The sequence below is a fragment of the Gadus chalcogrammus genome, chromosome 3, assembly GCF_026213295.1.
Source record: "Gadus chalcogrammus isolate NIFS_2021 chromosome 3, NIFS_Gcha_1.0, whole genome shotgun sequence".
In the NCBI taxonomy this organism is placed as follows: domain Eukaryota; kingdom Metazoa; phylum Chordata; class Actinopteri; order Gadiformes; family Gadidae; genus Gadus; species Gadus chalcogrammus.
In genome coordinates, this window is record NC_079414.1 from 6,042,811 (window position 1) to 6,062,924 (window position 20,114).

A 20,114-nucleotide genomic window follows, 5' to 3' on the forward strand; every position below is an offset into this window, starting at 1 on the left:
ACACACACACACACACACACACACACACACATACACACACACACATAAAGAAATAAAGAAACATAATGTATGGGCCAGTCATAGAAAATAAAATCCCTGCTCTTCAACTCTGTAAGACAAGGCAGTGTAACTCTGAGGTATTTTGACCATTAATGCTGTCTGTGTGTGTTAATGTCTGAGGACATGCGTACCTATCTTTGGGTCGGTATTCCAGTGTGCACATGTGTGTGTGTGTTTGTGTGCATGTGCATGTGTGTGTGCACATCTGGGTGACCTTGTCAAGAGTGCTCCTATTTAATCATCTCGGGGATATCTCAAACGTTCCGTTAAAATTCAACATGAAAGGTAACCTTCTCTATTTTTGCTCCACATCCATCCGCAGAGACCGGGGGAAATTATCCACTCATTGTTCTGCACATTAGTTGAGGAGACAGAAAGAGAGAAGGAAAGAAGGAAATAGATAGACAAAATGAGAGATTGAAAAAGAGAGAGACAGGGATTAAAAAAATTTAGTGAGAGAAGATGAGACGATATGCGGGGGAGGAAGGAAGGTGAGACTGAGGGAATGAGTGTGAAGGCATAAGTACACTGTAAAAAAAAGTTGTAATATAACAGAATTTTACTGTTTTACAGATTTTGTCTGTATTTTTAAAATACCATTTAATTTACAAAAGGACTTTTATTTTACATGTCAAATGTAAACTAACATGAAATCACTGTAACTGTGAAAACACACAATATTCCTGTTCTTTTACAAAGAAAACCTATTAGAAATCCATATATTTATTGTTAAAATACGTTCACAAATATATCGTAATTTCACAAATATTTGTCTGTTATTTAAGGGAATAAACTCTAAAATTCAACTTTAAAACTCTAAAAAAGTAAAAAATCATTTAAAGTTACTGAGAAATTAAAAGTAAAATAACTATTTAATTAGTCATTTTACTATAATTTCTTCATTGAAAATAACAAAAATTACTGCAATTTCCTAGATGGTAACATTTATTAACATTATATTAACATTTATTTAAGGACATCTAAACAGACATAGGGAAAGTGAAGGAGGCCAATATCAGGATAAAACCACATCAACTACATGCTTTTCATCTGTTACCTTAACCTACCACTTAAAAGCATTACATTCTGCCAATGTTTTGGATGTATGGTTACTTGACCCAGGTTATGGAAACCTTTGATAGAGTATGGATTCATTTCAGTGAGGTTGAATGTAAGTTTGTAATCCATGTATGGTGACTTGACCAAGTTATGGATGCCTTGGATAGAAATGTTACTGTAAACAAACAGTAACATTTCGTCACCTTATCGTGGTGGAGAGGTTTGCGTGTCCCTGTGAACCTGAGAGCTGTGTTGTCTGGAGCCTTGTGCTCCTGGTAGGGTCTCTCATGGCAGAGTGGTCTTAGGTGAGGGGCCAGACTAAGAATGGTTCAAAAAACTCCAATGAAGAACAAAAAAAGAGGAGATGTGACCCGGCCCGGAGGAAGCCCGGGGCCCCCGTCTGGAGCTAGGCCCAGACGGAGGGCTCGATGGCGAGCGCCTGGTGGCCGGGTTTGCCACGGAGCCCGGTCGGGCACAGCCCGAACAAACTACGTGGCACCCCCCCTCTCTTCATCCCATGGGCCCACCACCTGTGGGAAGACCCGTTGGGGTCGGGTGCGCAGCCACATGGGTGGCAGCGAAGGTCAGGGGTCTCGACGGACCAGACCCGGGCGGCAGAAGCTGGCTCTGGGGACGTGGAACGTCACCTCGCTGTGGGGAAAGGAACCGGAGCTTGTGAGGGAGGTGGAGCGCTATCAGTTAGATCTGGTGGGGCTTACCTCCACGCACAGTCTCAGCTCTGGTACCGTACTCCTGGATAAGGGTTGGACTCTATTCTTCTCCGGAGTTGCCGAGGGCGTGAGGCGCCGGGCGGGTGTGGGGATACTCATAAATCCCCGGCTGAGCGCCGCGGTGTTGGAGTTTACCCCGGTAGACGAGAGGGTCGCCTCCCTGCGCCTAAGGGTTGTAGGGGGGAAAACTCTGACTGTTGTTTGTGCGTATGCACCAAACAGCAGCTCAGAGTACTCGGCCTTCTTGGAGACCCTGAATGGAGTCCTGTATGGGGCTCCAGTAGGGGACTCCGTAGTTCTGCTGGGAGACTTCAACGCCCACGTGGGCAACGATGGAGACACCTGGAGAGGCGTGGTGGGGAGGAACGGCCTCCCTGATCTAAACCCGAGCGGTCGTTTGTTATTGGACTTCTGTGCTAGTCATGGATTATCCATAACAAACACCATGTTCGAACATAAGGGTGCTCATAAGTGTACCTGGTACCAGAGTACCCTAGGCCGAAGATCGATGATCGATTTCGTGATCGTGTCATCTGATCTGAGGCCGCATGTTTTGGACACTCGGGTAAAGAGAGGGGCGGAACTGTCAACCGACCACCATCTGGTTGTGAGTTGGATCAGGGAATGGGGGAAATTTCCGGATAGACCTGGTAAGCCCAAACGAGTAGTGCGGGTGAACTGGGAACGTCTGGAGGAGGCCCCCGTCCTAGGTATCTTCAACTCACACCTCCGGCGGAGCTTTTCTGGCATTCCTGTGGAGGTTGGGGGCATTGAGCCGGAGTGGGCGGTGTTCAAAGCCTCCATTGCTGAAGCTGCGGTGGCTAGCTTTGGCCTCAGGGTCTTAGGCTCCTCAAGGGGCGGTAACCCTCGGACACCGTGGTGGACACCGGTGGTCAGGGAAGCCGTCCGACTGAAGAAGGAGGCCTTCCGGGATATGATATCCTGGAGGACTCCTGACTCGGTTGCAGGGTACCGACAGGCTCGAAGGGCTGCAGCGGCTGCCGTGTCGGAGGCTAAGCAGCGGGTGTGGGAGAAGTTCGGAGAGGCCATGGAGAAGGACTTTCGGTCGGCACCAAAGTGTTTCTGGAAGACTATCCGGCACCTCAGGAGGGGGAAACGGGGAACCATCCAAGCTGTGTACAGTAAGGATGGGACTCTGTTGACCTCAACTGAGGAGGTCGTCGGACGTTGGAAGGAACACTTTGAGGAACTCCTGAATCCGAATAACACGCCCTCTATGTTGGAGGCAGAGCTCGAGGTTGATGGTGTTTCGTCGTCAATTTCCCTGGTGGAGGTCACTGAGGTAGTCAAACATCTCCGCAGTGGCAAAGCCCCAGGGATTGATGAGATCCAGCCAGAAATGCTAAAGGCTCTGGGTGTTGAGGGGCTGTCATGGTTGACACGCCTATTCAACATCGCGTGGGAGTCGGGTACAGTGCCAAAGGAGTGGCAAACCGGGGTGGTGGTTCCCCTGTTCAAAAAGGGGGACCAGAGAGTGTGTGCCAATTACCGGGGTATCACACTTCTCAGCCTCCCTGGTAAAGTCTACTCCAAGGTGCTGGAAAGGAGGGTTCGGCCGATCGTCGAACCTCAGATTGAAGAGGAACAATGCGGTTTTCGCCCCGGACGTGGAACTACGGACCAGCTCTTCACTCTCGCAAGGATCCTGGAGGGGGCCTGGGAGTATGCCCATCCGGTCTACATGTGTTTTGTGGATCTGGAGAAGGCGTATGACCGGGTCCCCCGGGAGAAACTGTGGGAGGTGCTGCGGGAGTATGGGGTAAGGGGGTCTATCCTCAGGGCCATCCAATCTTTGTACTCCCAAAGCGAGAGCTGTGTTCGTGTTCTCGGCAGCCAGTCAGTTTCGTTCTCAGTGGGTGCTGGTCTCCGCCAGGGCTGCGCCTTGTCACCAATCCTGTTTGTGATATACATGGACAGGATATCGAGGCGTAGTCGTGGTGGGGAGGGGTTGCAGTTCGGTGGTCTGAGGATCTCGTCACTGCTTTTTGCAGATGATGTGGTCCTCATTGGATCATCGGCCTGTGACCTTCAGCACTCACTGGATCGGCTGGCGGCCGAGTGTGAAGCGGCTGGGATGAGGATCAGCACCGCTAAATCTGAGGCCATGACTCTTAGCAGGAAACCGGTGGATTGCTTACTCCGGGTAGGAAATGAGTCCTTAGCCCAAGTGAAGGAGTTCAAGTACCTCGGGGTCTTGTTCGCGAGTGAGGGTACTATGGAGCGTGAGATTGGCCGGAGAATCGGAGCAGCGGGGGCGGTATTGCGTTCGCTTTACCGCACCGTTGTAACGAAAAGAGAGCTGAGCCGCAAGGCAAAGCTCTCGATCTACCGGTCGATCTTCGTTCCTATCCTCACCTATGGTCATGAGGGCTGGGTGATGACCGAAAGGACGAGATCGCGGGTACAAGCGGCCGAGATGAGTTTTCTCAGAAGGGTGGCTGGCGTCTCCCTTAGGGATAGGGTGAGAAGCTCAGCCATCCGTGAGGAACTCGGATTAGAGCCGCTGCTCCTTTACTTAGAAAGGAGTCAGCTGAGGTGGTTCGGGCATCTGGTAAGGATGCCCACTGGGCGCCTTCCTTGGGAGGTGTTTCAGGCACGTCCAGTGGGGAGGAGACCTCGGGGAAGACCCAGGACTAGGTGGAGAGATTATATCTCAACACTGGCCTGGGAACGCCTCGGGATCCCCCCGTCAGAGCTGGTCAATGTGGCCCGGGAAAGGGAAGTCTGGGGCCCCCTGCTTGAGCTGCTCCCCCCGCGACCCGACCCCGGATAAGCGGATGAGGATGAGGATGAGGATGAGATGTAAACAAACAAACTGTATGCAAAACGTTTGATTTATGTTTCTCATCAAAACATATATAAATTGTGTAGAACTCTTACGCCTCGTGCCCACTACCTCCGTCCGTTGACTGATCCCCATTGACTTTGAATGGGGACGGACGCGCAATGCATTGTGGATCCGACCGTTCCGTTGGAGCCTTCGGCTCCGTCAAAAAGTTGAAAAATGTTCAACTTTTTCGGCAGCGACGGATCCGTCATCCAATCAGATCGCGTATGCAAATTTAAGCACTGTGACGCGACTCGGGCTCTGACGATACTGGAAAGCGGGAAAGCGGGTCATCTTGCATCGCAACAAGCAGGAAGAAGCGGGAAGAACCCGGCGAAGCGATTTGATTGGCTGACGGATGCCTCTGCAAAGACTACACCCCCATCCGTCAGCCACGCCTTCCCACGTCCGTTGACTGACGGTGCAGTGGGCATGTACGCCTCGTGCCCACTACCTCCGTCCGTTGACTGATCCCCATTGACTTCGAATGGGGACGGACGCGCAATGCATTGTGGATCCGTCCGTTCCGTTGGAGCCTTCGGCTCCGTCAAAAAGTTGAAAAATGTTAAACTTTTTCGGCAGCAACGGATCCGTCATCCAATCAGATCGCGTATGCAAATTTAAGCACTGTGACGCGACTCGGGCTCTGACGATACTGGAAAGCGGGAAAGCGGGTCATCTTGCATCGCAACAAGCAGGAAGAAGCGGGAAGAACCCGGCGAAGCGATTTGATTGGCTGACGGATGCCTCTGCAAAGACTACACCCCCATCCGTCAGCCACGCCTTCCCACGTCCGTTGACTGACGGTGCAGTGGGCATGTAGCGTTACGCCCCGTGCCCACTACATGCGTCCGTTGCGTGATCCCCATTGACTTTAATGGGGACGGACGCGCAATGCATTGTGGATCCGTACGTTCCGTTGGAGCCTTCGGCTCAGTCAAGAAGTTGAAATATGTTCAACTTTTTCGGCAGCGACGGATCCGTCATCCAATCAGATCGCGTCTGCAAATTTAAGCACTGTGGCGCGACTCGGGCTCTGACGATACTGGAAAGCGGGAAAGCGGGTCATCTTGCATCGCAACAAGCAGGAAGTAGCGGGAAGAACCCGGCGAAGCGATTTGATTGGCTGACGGATGCCTCTGCAAAGACTACTCCCCCATCAGTCAGCCTCGCCGGGTTCTTCCCGCTACTTCCTGCTACACCCCCATCCGTCACATCAACAAACCGTTGTGTGCCGACGCAGAAGTCTGAGGCAAAAGCCCGCTCTCTCTCAACTCTGTTAGCGAAATAAGCATCATGCCGAAGTGGGGGAAATATAAAAAACTTTATAGAAAGGAATGGGAGACCGACCCAGAATTAAAATCGTGGATCGCGCCTGCCCCAGCAGATGACAGCAAAGATCGTTGCAGGTATTGTAACGTTGAATTAAGAGCCCACCTCACCTGCAGTGTGTCTGCTTATAGGTCGAAATGAAGCGGCCACCGATTATTGACAGGATGGATACTTTATGAGCAAGGTACGTTTTATTACTCTGTTTTCTGGGAATAATTGACGCAAGCAGAAACCAGAAAACAAGCCGTTTTTTCGTTTTTTCGTTTTGACAAGAAAACGAAAATCTAAATTTCAGTTCGTTTATTCGTTTTTTGGTTCTTACTGAGCGAAACGAATTTACCACTCAATATCTGGTTTCCGCCGGTGGGCGGGTCCTCTTATTGGCTAGCGTGCTTCATTGCCCTGTGCTCTTCAGAATAAAAGTTCTTCCGTTTGATAATGTCGACAAAAATATTACTGTATTATATAGACTAGCAGACACAGAGGACCACACCACCCACAGTCAAGACTGACACGGCTTCAAATAACAATAATAGTTTAATCATTTGAAAATGAGAACTTGAAGTTATGATGACTTCAGTGCAGTTGATGTTTAGCCACAGTTAATACATGCCGAGCAGACCTGCGATCGCTGGCTGCTGATTTCCTCACAGCCTGAGAGCTATGAGGAATACAAGTGATTACAACACATTTCTGACAGCTGAACATTGCGCAGGGCTCTCCGTGAGACGCACGCAATTCAACCCATTCACACGCCACACAACTTGCGCCGCTATTTAACCAACCCAGTCTCACCAATATGCGTACAGATCACACGGTTTGACACTTTCAAAATACGTGCAGTACATACGCCAAATGACCATTTCGCGTGCATATGATACGCAAAACCCAGCATTAACTACTGTGGAGGGCGGATACGTCCATTTCGCGTGCATATGATACGCACAACCCAGCATTAACTGAACGGGAAATGCAATATTTTAGGACAGATTCACCATTAAACGTGTTTCTAATGACATTTCTAGCGAGAAATGTACTTTTTCCTTGAATAATCTTCAGTCAGTGAATGTGTATGATCTTTATTAATCTTTATTATCTGAATGGGAAATGCTATATTTTAGGACCGATTCACCGTTAAACGTGTTTCTAATAACATTTCTAGCGAGAAATATACTTTTTACTTGCATAATCTTCAGTCAGTGATTGTGTCTGATCTTTAGTTTTATAGTTATTAGGAAGATTTTATCGGCTCGCTCGCATGTTTCAACGACGTCAGGTTGTTAGGGACGCTGCTTTCGCTAAACTAGCAACTCACGTGTTTCCTGCGTTTGTGTTATGAAACCGTTACTTTATGTAACTTTTAATGATATCATCTTGTTAGAAACACCTATATCTGAGAGCCAACCCAGTCGCCAAAAGCATACGTTGACATTGTACGTTTTCGTGAACACTGGATTACGTCGCATTTCAACATAAAATAGCGTGTTATACACACACACACACACACACACACACACACACACACACACACACACACACACACACACACACACACACACACACACACACACACACACACACACACTGCATTTCGCTGCTAAATAAATAAATAAATACTAAGGCAGAATAAAGAATAAATTCATTCATTATCATTCAACTTCAACATGTGTTATTACAGTATAGTGGTGGAGGGATGATGGCCAACCCGGAAGTGAGCGTCGCCCTGGGTTCCCTTGACAAAAAGCCAACGGGTTTTTCCATTTGATTTTGGATTATTGCAGAAAAAATTGCATCTTTGAAGCACCTCCTCAAAAACTGAAAATAAATAAAAATAACTGCTCCAAAGAAAGAAATGTAAACCAATGCATTCCGAATGGGAGTGTTTCTCCGATTTTTCCATGCTACACAGAACGAAATGTAAACCCATGCAAATAAAGACTTCATGGTCATAATCATTTAAATATCATTAATCTCCTGAGGGTGGTATTCTATTTTTTTCAACGGGGCTGCATCCAGTCACTTGACCGTCATGGTTGCTATGGTGGTTGCTATTGACCAGCCCCTCTAATCCTTACATGGCTCTAAAAACCACGCGGCAAATGAGCTGCCGTAAATTGTGTTGTTTTTGTCGTAAACTAGGGGCCGATGGTTAAAAAATAGACAGATATTCCAAGGTATCCTTAAAAGGCAGCTTGGATGTTTTTATTTTCTGCAGTTTAGACTTCTTCCAGAACCTATTTTTGAAAGCAAAACACCAAGCTCATTGATTTAACGAGGCAGGGTTATTTGAAACAATTGATTAAATAAATATTTATGAGAGGTCATTCCTTCTCCTGAGTTTTCTTCCTATTTATGTCTAGTGTACAACCCTACTGTCCACAAGCATCACCCCCCCCTCCCCATATGGATTTGGAGAATTGTTGCCACGTCCCAGTGGTGGAGGTATCATATATATGAAAGAGGGCATTCAATTATACTACAATGATCAATTAGGAGGCCGAAGCCCTAAAGGCAGTGATGCAATAGGTGACTGGGTCGACAATATTTAAGTAAGCTTTACTTTGAGGTCTCTTATATATCAAAGGGGGTCTCAAAGGACGCATACGCTTCAACCTGTGGCTCCTGCCCTACAGGAAATGACTCAGCAAGTGCTCGCTTGCAAGATTTTGGCCTGAAGTTATTCCCAGACCTACACCGTAGCCATCCAACCTGCATATCTGAGAATCAGGCCTCTCTTTAATAATGACAAAAATGTATGAGAGAAATACACATTAATTTTTGTCTCATAAGCGGCGTGGTGCCGGCTCCTTTTGACCTTTTGACCCCAGACTTCTGGGGGAATAGCTGAATCAATTCATTAGTCAATCAGAAGCATGTAAATATCTTCCCGGGTAAGAGGGCGAACAAGGTGTCCTTCAACATCTACGCTTCAAGGCAATTGCAACGGTGCCCCACATGAGCATATTCGAACATGTTTATTGGTAGTAATTAGCTGTCGAAATTGGAGGCCTTAATCAATAATGAGCAGCTATTGATTTGCTTCCCGATAGAAATTTGTGACAAATGACATGTTATTTAGCATTTACACGTTGAGCTGAGTCCAATGACACCAAGCATGACACTCTAGAAAATGGTAACATGTATTTTACATGGTACACCTAGGTCTAGGACATGATCTCGGTGTAGCAAGAGGGCGAGCTTGATCTCATTGGACTCAGCTTAACTTGTAGATGCTAAATAACATGTAATTTGTCAAAAATCTCCATCGGGAAGCAAATCTATAGCTGGTCATTATTGATAAAGGCCTCCAAAATCGACAGCTAATTACTACCCCGAAACATATTCAAATATGATCATGTGTGGCACTGTTGCAATCGCCTCGAAACGTAGATGTCAAAGGACACCTTGTTTGCTCCGTTACGCCACCGGGAAGATATTTTCATACTTCTAATGGATTGATTTATATTTTAAGGTTCTCGGAGTGAGGCTTTAAGCGGCTGCAGCAGAAGTGTTGAGACGAAAGATGATATCAAGACATTTATAGAATATTCACATTCACATTATGATTCTTCGTCATAACATCCGACCAAACATCCTTTACAGTCACCGAGCGAGGATTATGAAAGTCCAGGCCCCCCCTTCCTGCACTCGGGGTCCGACTGGGCCAAGTTTCGGGCAGGAAGGGCACTCCCTTCCTGCCCTCGGGGTCCGACCGGGCCAAGTTTCGGTGCAGAGGTCCCAGTTAGGCCTTAGAATAAGGTATTCAAATTTCAGGGCGGTAGGACCTTCCTATCTCAAAAACTTTTTTTCCACCACATTCTGAACCATTAGGTCTTGCAGGTAACACTTCTGAGGGGCTTTGTCCAAATGACAGTCCATTTGGGAAAACTTTTTTCTCTAAGGGCTAGAACTCCAAATCTCGGATATGTCGTTCTCGGGGCCCCGGGAAATGTGTGTAAACATTTTAGCATCCCTAGCTATCTCGAAAAGGCCGGAAAAGGGGCGTGACCTCCAACAGTACAGTAAATGTACATAAGACAGAGGTTAGTTTCTAGTCCCCATTTTTTGTGGGATGGAGGTGTACATTTGTGGCTTAAGGTGTGTAGACACAGCTGGCCTGTGGCCACGTTTTTGAAGTCTGGGGTCAAAAGGTCAAAAGGAGCCGGCACCACGCCGCTTATGAGATAACAAAAAGTGAATGTGTATTTCTCTAATAACATTTTGTCATTATTAAAGAGAAGCCTGATTCTCAGATATGCGTGTTGGATGGCTAGGGTGTAGGTCTGGGAAGAACTTCAGGCCAAAATCTTGCAAGTGAGCCGCTGGGTGCAGGTGCAACGAGATGGAGCACTTGCTGAGTCATTTCCTGTAGGGCTGGAGCCACAGGTTGAAGCGTATGCGTCCTTTGAGACCCCCTTTGATATATATAAGAGACCTCAAAGTAAAGCTTACTTAAATGTTGTCGACCCAGTCACCTATTGCATCACTTCCTTTAGGGCTTCGGCCTCCTAATTGATCATTGTAGTAATTGAATGCCCTCTTTCATTTATATGATACCTCCCCCACTGGGACATGGCAACAATTCTCCAAATCCATATGGGGAGGGGGGGGGTGATGCTTGTGGACAGTAGGGTTGTACACTAGACATAAATAGGAAGAAAACTCAGGAGAAGGAATGACCTCTCATAAATATTTATATAATCAATTGTTTCAAATAACCCTGCCTCGTTAAATCAATGAGCTTGGTGTTTTGCTTTCAAAAATAGGTTATGGAAGAAGTCTAAACTGCAGAAAATAAAAACATCCAAGCTGCCTTTTAAGGATACCTTGGAATATCTGTCTATTTTTTAAACATCGGACCCTAGTTTACGACAAAAACAACACAGTTTACGGCAGCTCCTTTGTCGCGTGTTTTTTAGAGCCATGTAAGGATTAGAGGGGCTGGTCGATAGCAACCACCATAGCAACCATGACGGTCAAGTGACTGGATGCAGCCCCGTTGAAAAAAATAGAATACCACCCTCAGGAGATTAATGATATTTAAATGATTATGACCATGAAGTCTTTATTTGCATGGGTTTACATTTCGTTCTGTGTAGCATGGAAAAATCGGAGAAACACTCCCATTCGGAATGCATTGGTTTACATTTCTTTCTTTGGAGCAGAGTTATTTTTATTTATTTTCAGTTTTTGAGGAGGTGCTTCAAAGATGCTAATTTTTCTGCAATAATCCAAAATCAAATGGAAAAACCCGTTGGCTTTTTGTCAAGGGAACCCAGGGCGACGCTCACTTCCGGGTTGGCCAATATACGTCATCCCTCCACTATACTGTAACAACACATGTTGAAGTTGAATGATAATGAATGAATTTATTCTTTATTCTGCCTTAGTATTTATTTATTTATTTAGCAGCGAAATGCAGTGTGTGTGTGTGTGTGTGTGTGTGTGTGTGTGTGTGTGTGTGTGTGTGTGTGTGTGTGTGTGTGTGTGTGTGTGTGTGTGTGTGTGTGTGTGTGTGTGTGTGTGTGTGTGTGTATAACACGCTATTTTATGTTGAAATGCGACGTAATCCAGTGTTCACGACGTACACTGTCAACGTATGCTTTTGGCGACTGGGTTGGCTCTCAGATATACGTGTTTCTAACAAGATGATATCGTTAAAAGTTACATAAAGTAACGGTTTCATAACACAAACGCAGGAAACACGTGAGTTGCTAGTTTAGCGAAAGCAGCGTCCCTAACAACCTGACGTTGTTGAAACATGCGAGCGAGCCGATAAAATCTTCCTAATAAATATAAAACTAAAGATCAGACACAATCACTGACTGAAGATTATGCAAGTAAAAAGTATATTTCTCGCTAGAAATGTTATTAGAAACACGTTTAACGGTGAATCGGTCCTAAAATATTGCATTTCCCATTCAGATAATAAAGATTAATAAAGATCATACACATTCACTGACTGAAGATTATTCAAGGAAAAAGTACATTTCTCGCTAGAAATGTCATTAGAAACACGTTTAATGGTGAATCTGTCCTAAAATATTGCATTTCCCATTCAGTTAATGCTGGGTTTTTTTCAGTCATATGCACGCGAAATGGACGTATCCGCCCTCCACAGTAGTTAATGCTGGGTTTTGCGTATCATATGCACGCGAAATGGTCATTTGGCGTATGTACTGCACGCATTTTGAAAGTGTCAAACCGTGCGATTGGTGAGACTGGGTTGAGGCTATAGGACAACGCATAATACATCCTGGAATGAGTGAAGCTTGCCTGATGACACGTTAAAATGACTGTCACAATTGCCATGAGCAAAACCATTTGTACATAGTGTAGGCTACAGTAGCCTATTCGATATTGAATGAAGTAGGTTACTTTACACTCCCTGTCACTGTACAGAGTAGACAATATGATTTGCTTGTACAGCACCTTACAAACTCACTGTAGCCTATATTCATATAGGCACACCCAGCCTCGCTTTCAATATAACACACACTCGCATTCTGTAAACACCATCAGTAAATAATAATATGAAAACAATATAAAATATCTTTCAACAAGAAAAAATAATTTGTTTACTTTAAATGGATAAAGGTCAACAAATGCGCAATTTTCAGCTGTCAGAAATGTGTTGTGATCACTTGTATTCCTCATAGCTCTCAGGCTGTGAGGAAATCAGCAGCCAGCGATCGCAGGTCTGCTCGGCATGTATTAACTGTGGCTAAACATCAACTGCACTGAAGTCATCATAACTTCATAAGTTCTCATTTTCAAATGATTATGAATACTATTATTGTTATTTGAAGCCGTGTCAGTCTTGACTGTGGGTGGTGTGGTCCTCTGTGTCTGCTAGTGACTATAATACAGTAATATTTTTGTCGACATTATCAAACGGAAGAACTTTTATTATGAAGAGCACAGGGCAATGAAGCACGCTAGCCAATAAGAGGACCCGCCCACCGGCGGAAACCAGATATTGAGTGGTAAATTCGTTTCGCTCAGTAAGAACCAAAAAACGAATAAACGAACTGAAATTTAGATTTTCGTTTTCTTGTCAAAACGAAAAAACGAAAAAACGGCTTGTTTTCTGGTTTCTGCTTGCGTAAATTATTCCCAGAAAACAGAGTAATAAAACGTACCTTGCTCCGTTATTCTACCGGACTCGTTCGCTTCTTCACTAGACACACACGCTACCGCTCACTCTCCTCGCTCGTCCACTCACTCGCTGACGTCACTCACACACACACACACACACACACATACGTACACTGCCTTTCTCGCGCACACACATACGCTATTAGGACTGACGCAAAGGCAGGTGGTTATGGCAAGCCGAATTGTCATTTATTAACTAAGTTTGACTATCCGGAATTAACATTGTAGATAATCAACAATGTGGTTGATGTTACTGCTGTTAATTCTTGGGCCTGGCACTGGGATACAGGAAGTGCATTTTTCCACATTTTCTGTGACATGCACGGTCTGTGATAATAAATAGAACTTGCCATTTGGGCTTAATTGTTTAATACCGTAGCGTTACCGCGTAATCAGAAGTAAGAAATAAGTTATGTTTTGTCTGGAACACCGCCCACTATGAACGCTTCATCACCCACGTGATGAAGAAGAACGTTGCCATTTTGCACTTGTGTTGAAGGCGTGTGGACCTGAGGAGTTATCTTTCAAGGTAATTCAATCTTACCAAATATGTCACTGTTAGAGTCAGTCACTCTAAATACTTGTTTTAATTTGCTCGTAAGGTTGAGCAACATGTTTATGTCAAGGTATTTTTTGAAAATCCAGGCCTAATGTGATTATACTAATGTGTTAAAGTTCTCTGTGGTTACTATTCGCTGGCGTTAGCTAGGCCTAAACAACTTTAATTTAGCTCATGACTCATTCACGAAATTAGGGAATAAAGCATGTTTTTCTATCGTGTGAAAGCGTAGTTGACTTTCCTTAGAACTATGAAGTTAATTGGTGTAATTCGCTCGGGGCATACTAACTGCATGCTTAAGCAACTCCAAATGTTGGCTCATTTTTTGGGAAATATTCACTATACCACGGTGGGGAAAGTCGCTGATAATGTCTTTATTGTTTATGCTGCTATGCCTGGTAAAACGTAAAAACGTGTCAGTATATTAATTGGACCGGTGAGAATTTTGATGGTCCTGTCTGTAGCCGAGGGCTCTGTAGGCGTCACGTACACGCGGCAATGGCAGCTAGCGTTTAGCATTAGGCTAATATTAGCATCGCTGGGTAGCAAAGGCATTCATAGTTTAAGCGGTTTGGTCTTTACCAGCTTTACCTAGCCTTCCCCAGTCATTGTAACGGACTGGGTATAATGTAATGTTGTGTTATGTGTGTTCCTCTGTTAAAATAGTTTGTTTACGTCCATTTCACTGGGTTGAGTTGTTGGGATTCCAGAGAGTTAGTGGATATGTCATAGGCTGTAGGGTCGTGATTGGCTGAGAACCAGGAAACGTTATCATTGTTCTGGGGAGAGAGCTAGGCTAAAGTGCGATGCTGTGTATTAATTGGAAAATAAATCGCCAGAAAACCCCAGTTCCGTCTCGTGTCATTTTTACAGAGGGACGCTACAATATGTTATGTTTTCATTTCATTTTGTTGTGTTAAGAATGTATTATTTTTTAGGTCTTGATGTCTAATTACCTTGATAGAGCCTTATTAAAATGAGAAATGAGGGAGATTTTTATTTAACTGTTGTATGGAAATGTTTATTTAAGGGTAAACTTGTTCTGTTGAAACTATGTTTGAATAATATATTTGTTTTAGTTTTTTCTGTAGGTATAGGTAATTGGTGTTGAGACGGTTGGGTTGAGACGGGCTTCTGCTTCAAGCATTGTTCCTAAGGCTCTGTAGAAATGGTGAGTATTTAAATGCTTTATTTGATTGACTTGACTTATTTAAACTTAATAGTATTAGAATGTTGCTGTCAATTTATGAAAATTAATCTTAATATTTTGGTACTGTGTGATAACATTAGCCTGCAGGAATATACTTTCCTGTGTGATTTATTAGGTCCCCATTCAACAGTTTAAAAGCACCATGAACTCCATTTATTTTAACTAGGTGTAGCTAATAAACTAATTTGAGTTGCATTTAAATGAATTGCATTTAAACTACAATACAGAGTAACTTTGAAGCATGTTGACCGATTCTGTTAGGAAAGCTATATGGATGTATTTGGTGGGCTGGCCTCACATTTTTCCCTCTTTCTCTCTTTCCAGTGATGTGGCAGTGTAAGGGGTGTTCCGTTGCAGTAGCTAGTAGGTCTTTACTTCTTAATCATTATAAACTCAAGCATCCACATTTTGGGCACACCATCCATGTACATTTAAGACTTGGAATGCTTTAATTGTACACCAAAGTAGAGTTCATTCAACACAAGTTAGTCAGACTCAAAAAGAGTTGGCTACTTTCAGCTGTCACTTATGTAGATGCAAAAATCTATCTAATTAAAGGGAATACTTTATTAATATCAACATACATCTGAGGAGAAATTAAATTGTCTCTGACATGTTTGTTGGCTGTACTTTTCAAACCAATATTTATGGAACGTTTATGTCTCATAAGAGAAGCCGACACACACCTCATAACCTAACTGATTTTATTCCTGGTATTGTGTTAACAACTACATTACCATCACCATCATTACATGATTCTTCAGCTGATTGCCAGGATGAGGAGTTTGTGGAAGAGGAAGTTTATGTTACCATTACAGACCAATTTATGTATTTTAAATATAAGATCATTAGAAAATGAAGTAATCAAATGATTGTCTTATTTTTATTTTCAGATAAATGCAGAATTTAAGCGCTTTACCACCATGCCCCTGCAATCCAGATGTCTGTCACAGCTGGATGTACGATCTGACAAACTTCTTAAAGGTCCCATGACATGAAAATCTCACTTTGGGAGGTTTTCTAACATAAATATGAGTTCCCCTAGCCTGCCTATGGTCCCCCAGTGGCTAAAACTTGCGTTTGGTGTAAAACTAGCACTAGCTGTTCTGCTCGCCTTCGAAAAAACGGAGGCTCAAGCGCGCTGATTTGGAATGTCTGTGCTCATGACGTCATCAGGAATCTCAGCTCCTCCCCTTACTCTGCCTGGCTCGCCCAGAGACGTCGGCCCGCCAATGAGACTCGACCGTGCGAGCGCCACGTGTGTGTGTGAATACACACACTGTAACGCAAGTGTTTCTTGTCGGTTCTTTGACGTGTCTTGTATTTCCACAACGAGACTGTCGTGGGGGTTATCTGAGCCATGGTTGAGAAGGAATTGGGGGAAAGGAACTTTGGTTTGACTCGCTGAAGTACATGAACGGCGACATGCCGCCGGTTGCCGCGAGGCACCATCGCCCGGCAGCGGGCAGCCGGCAGCGCGCGGTTCAGTGGACTTCAGGTTGATGTGAAAGTGGAAGAACCAGAGACGTCGCAGAACCCGACAAAGTCGTTTGTGATTCATAATATCGTCTGGAGGCGCACACAATATGTTATATGTTATAGATATCTATGTATTATATGATATTATTTAGATATAGAGCTCCAGGACTGTAACGCAAGTGTTGTACACTTCCTTGTTATTTGGATAACCGTTCTGCTGTTGGTGTGATGGCGCATAACACGAATGAATGAATTGGGGGGAAGGAACTTTGGCTTTGACTCCCTCAAGAACATGAACCACGACATGGAGGAGAAAGGGATTGTTGGCGGCGAATGTCTCCCGCTTGAGCCCCGCTGAGGGACCACCGCCGGAGGCGGAGGTGCATAAGCGCTGCCCGGCAAAGATCCCTTTCTCCACCTTGGCGTGGTTCATGGTCTTGAGGGAGTCAACGACCAAAGTTCCTTCCCCCCAATTCATTCTCAACCTTGGCTGAGATAACCCCCAATACGAGTCTCGTTGTAGAAATACCAGACGAGAGTCCGACGTGTTATGCGCCATCACACCAACAGCAGAACGGTTATCCAAATAACAAGGAAGTGTACAACACTTGCGTTACAGTCCTGGAGCTCTACATCTAAATAATATCATATAATACATAGATATCTATATCATATAACATATTGTGTGCGCCTCCAGACGATATTATGAATCACAAACGACTGTCGGGTTCTGCGACGTCTCTGGTTCTTCCACTTTCACATCAACCTGAAGTCGACTGAACCACGCGCTGCCGGCTGCCCGCTGCCGGGCGATGGTGCCTCGCGGCAACCGGCGGCATGTCGCAGTTCATGTACTTCAGCGAGTCAAACCAAAGTTCCTTTCCCCCAATTCCTTCTCAACCATGGCTCAGATAACCCCCACGACAGTCTCGTTGTGGAAATACAAGACGCGTCAAAGAACCGACAAGAAACACTTGCGTTACAGTGTGTGTATTCACATTGATGTGGACGTTGAAGAACCAGGAACGTCGGAGAACCCAACGCGGTCGTTTGAGATTCATAATATCGGCTCACACAGCTTTTGGCTGTGATAATATATATTATATGATATAGATATCTGTGTAGGCTATATGATAATATTTAGATATAGAGCTCCAGGACTCCCGTGTGTTCTAGAATATTTACAGAACACGGCTAAAGGGTGTGCGCCTCGCCATTGCGATACATCCACTGTAAACAGAGCGCATGGTGGCTGGCTGCAAGCTGCTCAGGGCCACACCCCCACCCTCCTCCTTGACACGCCCACCGAAACAGCGCATTTGGGGGAAGCTCAATGTGCGACTGGCTCGGAGTGGCTGTAACTCTGCACCACGGCTGAATTTAGGGAACGTCTTTGAATACTGTGTTAGTTGCACACTAATACCTATATTAAAGAATACATAAAATAGCATGTCATGGGACCTTTAAGCTCTTCGAAAAACGAGGACAGATAGGCAAGCTTCTTGAGAGAACGTTGGCCCCCATGACTCAAGTAAGAATGAATTTTTGGGAAATAAAATACTGAATTTATAGAGAAATTTGAGGAAAAGAGAAAAAAAATCCAAACAAATGTCTTTCTCTTCTAATCCCCATGGCCTAGGACGATGACGTTGATGCAGGGCGGGAATGTGTTCTCAAGTGGCTGTGTGTGTACCTCAACGAAGACCCAGCAAATCTTGTCAGGGAGTTCGTGGTGAGTGAAGTTATTTTACCGATTTTGATATTTTGGTTGAACACCAAAATGCGTAGTTAAAGGCAGGGACGCGGGAAGTCGGTCCAAGTGGGGGGTGCTGAGAGAGAGTCTATATAATGACGTCATAATAAATGCTGCGCAACATCCAATTTTTACAGAGACTAGATGAAGGGTGACGTCACATTCAGGGCTCCGCTCTGATAAACACTCTTCTGGTGTGTAAAGACTCTACAGGTCGCGGGAGGTATGTATGCCACATGTATGTTTTTGCTCTGTGCATTTAGGGTTTTAGCCATTTTATTCAGGTGTAAATGATTTAAGATCAAAACTCAAATCAATGGTTGGAAAAAAATAACTTTTTTTGCTAAATCTATTCATTTGATGAGTAGGCTATAAGGATATAAGGATACAACCCGGTATAAGGACAACGCCCATACACTTTATTATACTTGCATTACATACACGGTATCACGCCAAGGCGTAAAATAGATACGTCTGTCCACATCGCAAGGCGTGTTCAGGGTCATGCTTTGCCTGACCAAAGCGTCACCCTGAACACGCATCCTTCATTCGAAATGAATGGGGGAATAGCACCAACAGCGATACGTTCTCCTAGCATTTGGTGAAATTGTTACGTAGCCATATTAGTCGTTATTATCTGAATGGGAAATGCAATATTTTAGGACAGATACACCATTAAACGTGTTTCTAATGACATTTCTAGCGAGAAATGTACATTTTCCTTGCATAATCTTCAGTCAGTGAATGTGTATGATCTTTATTAATCTTTATTATCTGAATGGGAAATGCAATATTTTAGGATCGATTCACCGTTAAACGTGTTTCTAGTAACATTTCTAGCGAGAAATATACTTTTTACTTGCATAATCTTCAGTCAGTGATTGTGTCTGATCTTTAGTTTTATAGTTATTAGGAAGATTTAATCGGCTCGCTCGCATTTTTCAACGACGTCAGGTTGCTAGGGACGCTGCTTTCGCTAAACTAGCAGCTCACGTGTTTCTTGCGTTTGTTATTAAACCGTTACTTTATGTAACTTTTAATGATATTGTAATAACCACAGGCGAGGTATTGAGCGAAGTAAGCTTGATAGCAGGTTTATTGGATTCCACAATCGGACAGGCAGGCACAGCTCCACCGGAAAACTACAACAACCAAAACTCCCGCCCGGAAAGAAACCCCCGGAACCCCCTCTCAGAAGGCCCGCCCCTTCCTCCCAAACCCTGATACGCTACAATATCATCTTGTTAGAAACCCGTTTATCTGAGAGCCAACCCAGTCGCCAAAAGCATACGTTGACAGTGTACGTTTTCGTGAACACTGGATTACGTCGCATTTCAACATAAAATAGCGTGCTAAGCACACATACACACACGCGCACACACGCGCACGCACGCACGCTAACACGCACGCACGCACGCTAACACGCACGCACGCACGCTAACACACACGCGCACGCACGCACGCTAACACACACACGCTAACACACACACACACACACACACACACACACACACACACACACACACACACACGCGCGCACACATACTGGTTGCTGTGGTTTAAAAGGACACTTTTCCCATACAGGCCCAGACATGGTTTACGGGGTCCCACCTTTCCCTTTGTCCCAGAGACATGCAAGAAACATGAATATGGTCCAAAAAAAATCAGAACATTTTCTGGCTATTTAAAATTGAATTACTGTTAAAGAATCTGAAGTTATGAAAACCTGACTTTTTAAGGACTATGAGGACGGGGGCGGGAGGAGGCGTTTCCTGACACAACAGTGATTTCTGAGGACCCCCCTGGTTTATCTGGTCATTACCCATACACACACACAATCAGGGCAAAACCCTTAATTATAAGGACCGCACTGGTTTATCTGGTCATTACCCATACACGCACACAATCAGGGCAAAACCCTTAAC

General features: G+C 44.7%; 2 long non-coding RNA genes across 3 annotated transcripts; both read left to right on the forward strand.

Moving 5' to 3' along the window:
- Window positions 1-13,424: 13,424 nt before the first annotated feature.
- On the forward strand, window positions 13,425-16,378 carry LOC130379053 (uncharacterized). The gene is made up of 4 exons (XR_008895082.1): window positions 13,425-13,717; window positions 14,827-14,918; window positions 15,282-15,320; window positions 15,851-16,378. It is a non-coding gene; the product is annotated as an uncharacterized LOC130379053 (long non-coding RNA).
- An 848-nt stretch (window positions 16,379-17,226) lies between these two features.
- Window positions 17,227-20,026, forward strand: LOC130379054 (uncharacterized). 2 transcript variants are annotated; one of them, XR_008895084.1, is made up of 4 exons: window positions 17,227-17,967; window positions 18,076-18,168; window positions 18,327-18,412; window positions 19,774-20,026. It is a non-coding gene; the product is annotated as an uncharacterized LOC130379054 (long non-coding RNA). The 2 variants fall into 2 exon arrangements; XR_008895083.1 differs by lacking the exon at window positions 19,774-20,026 and having other exon boundaries at window positions 18,327-19,463.
- Window positions 20,027-20,114: the final 88 nt, after the last annotated feature.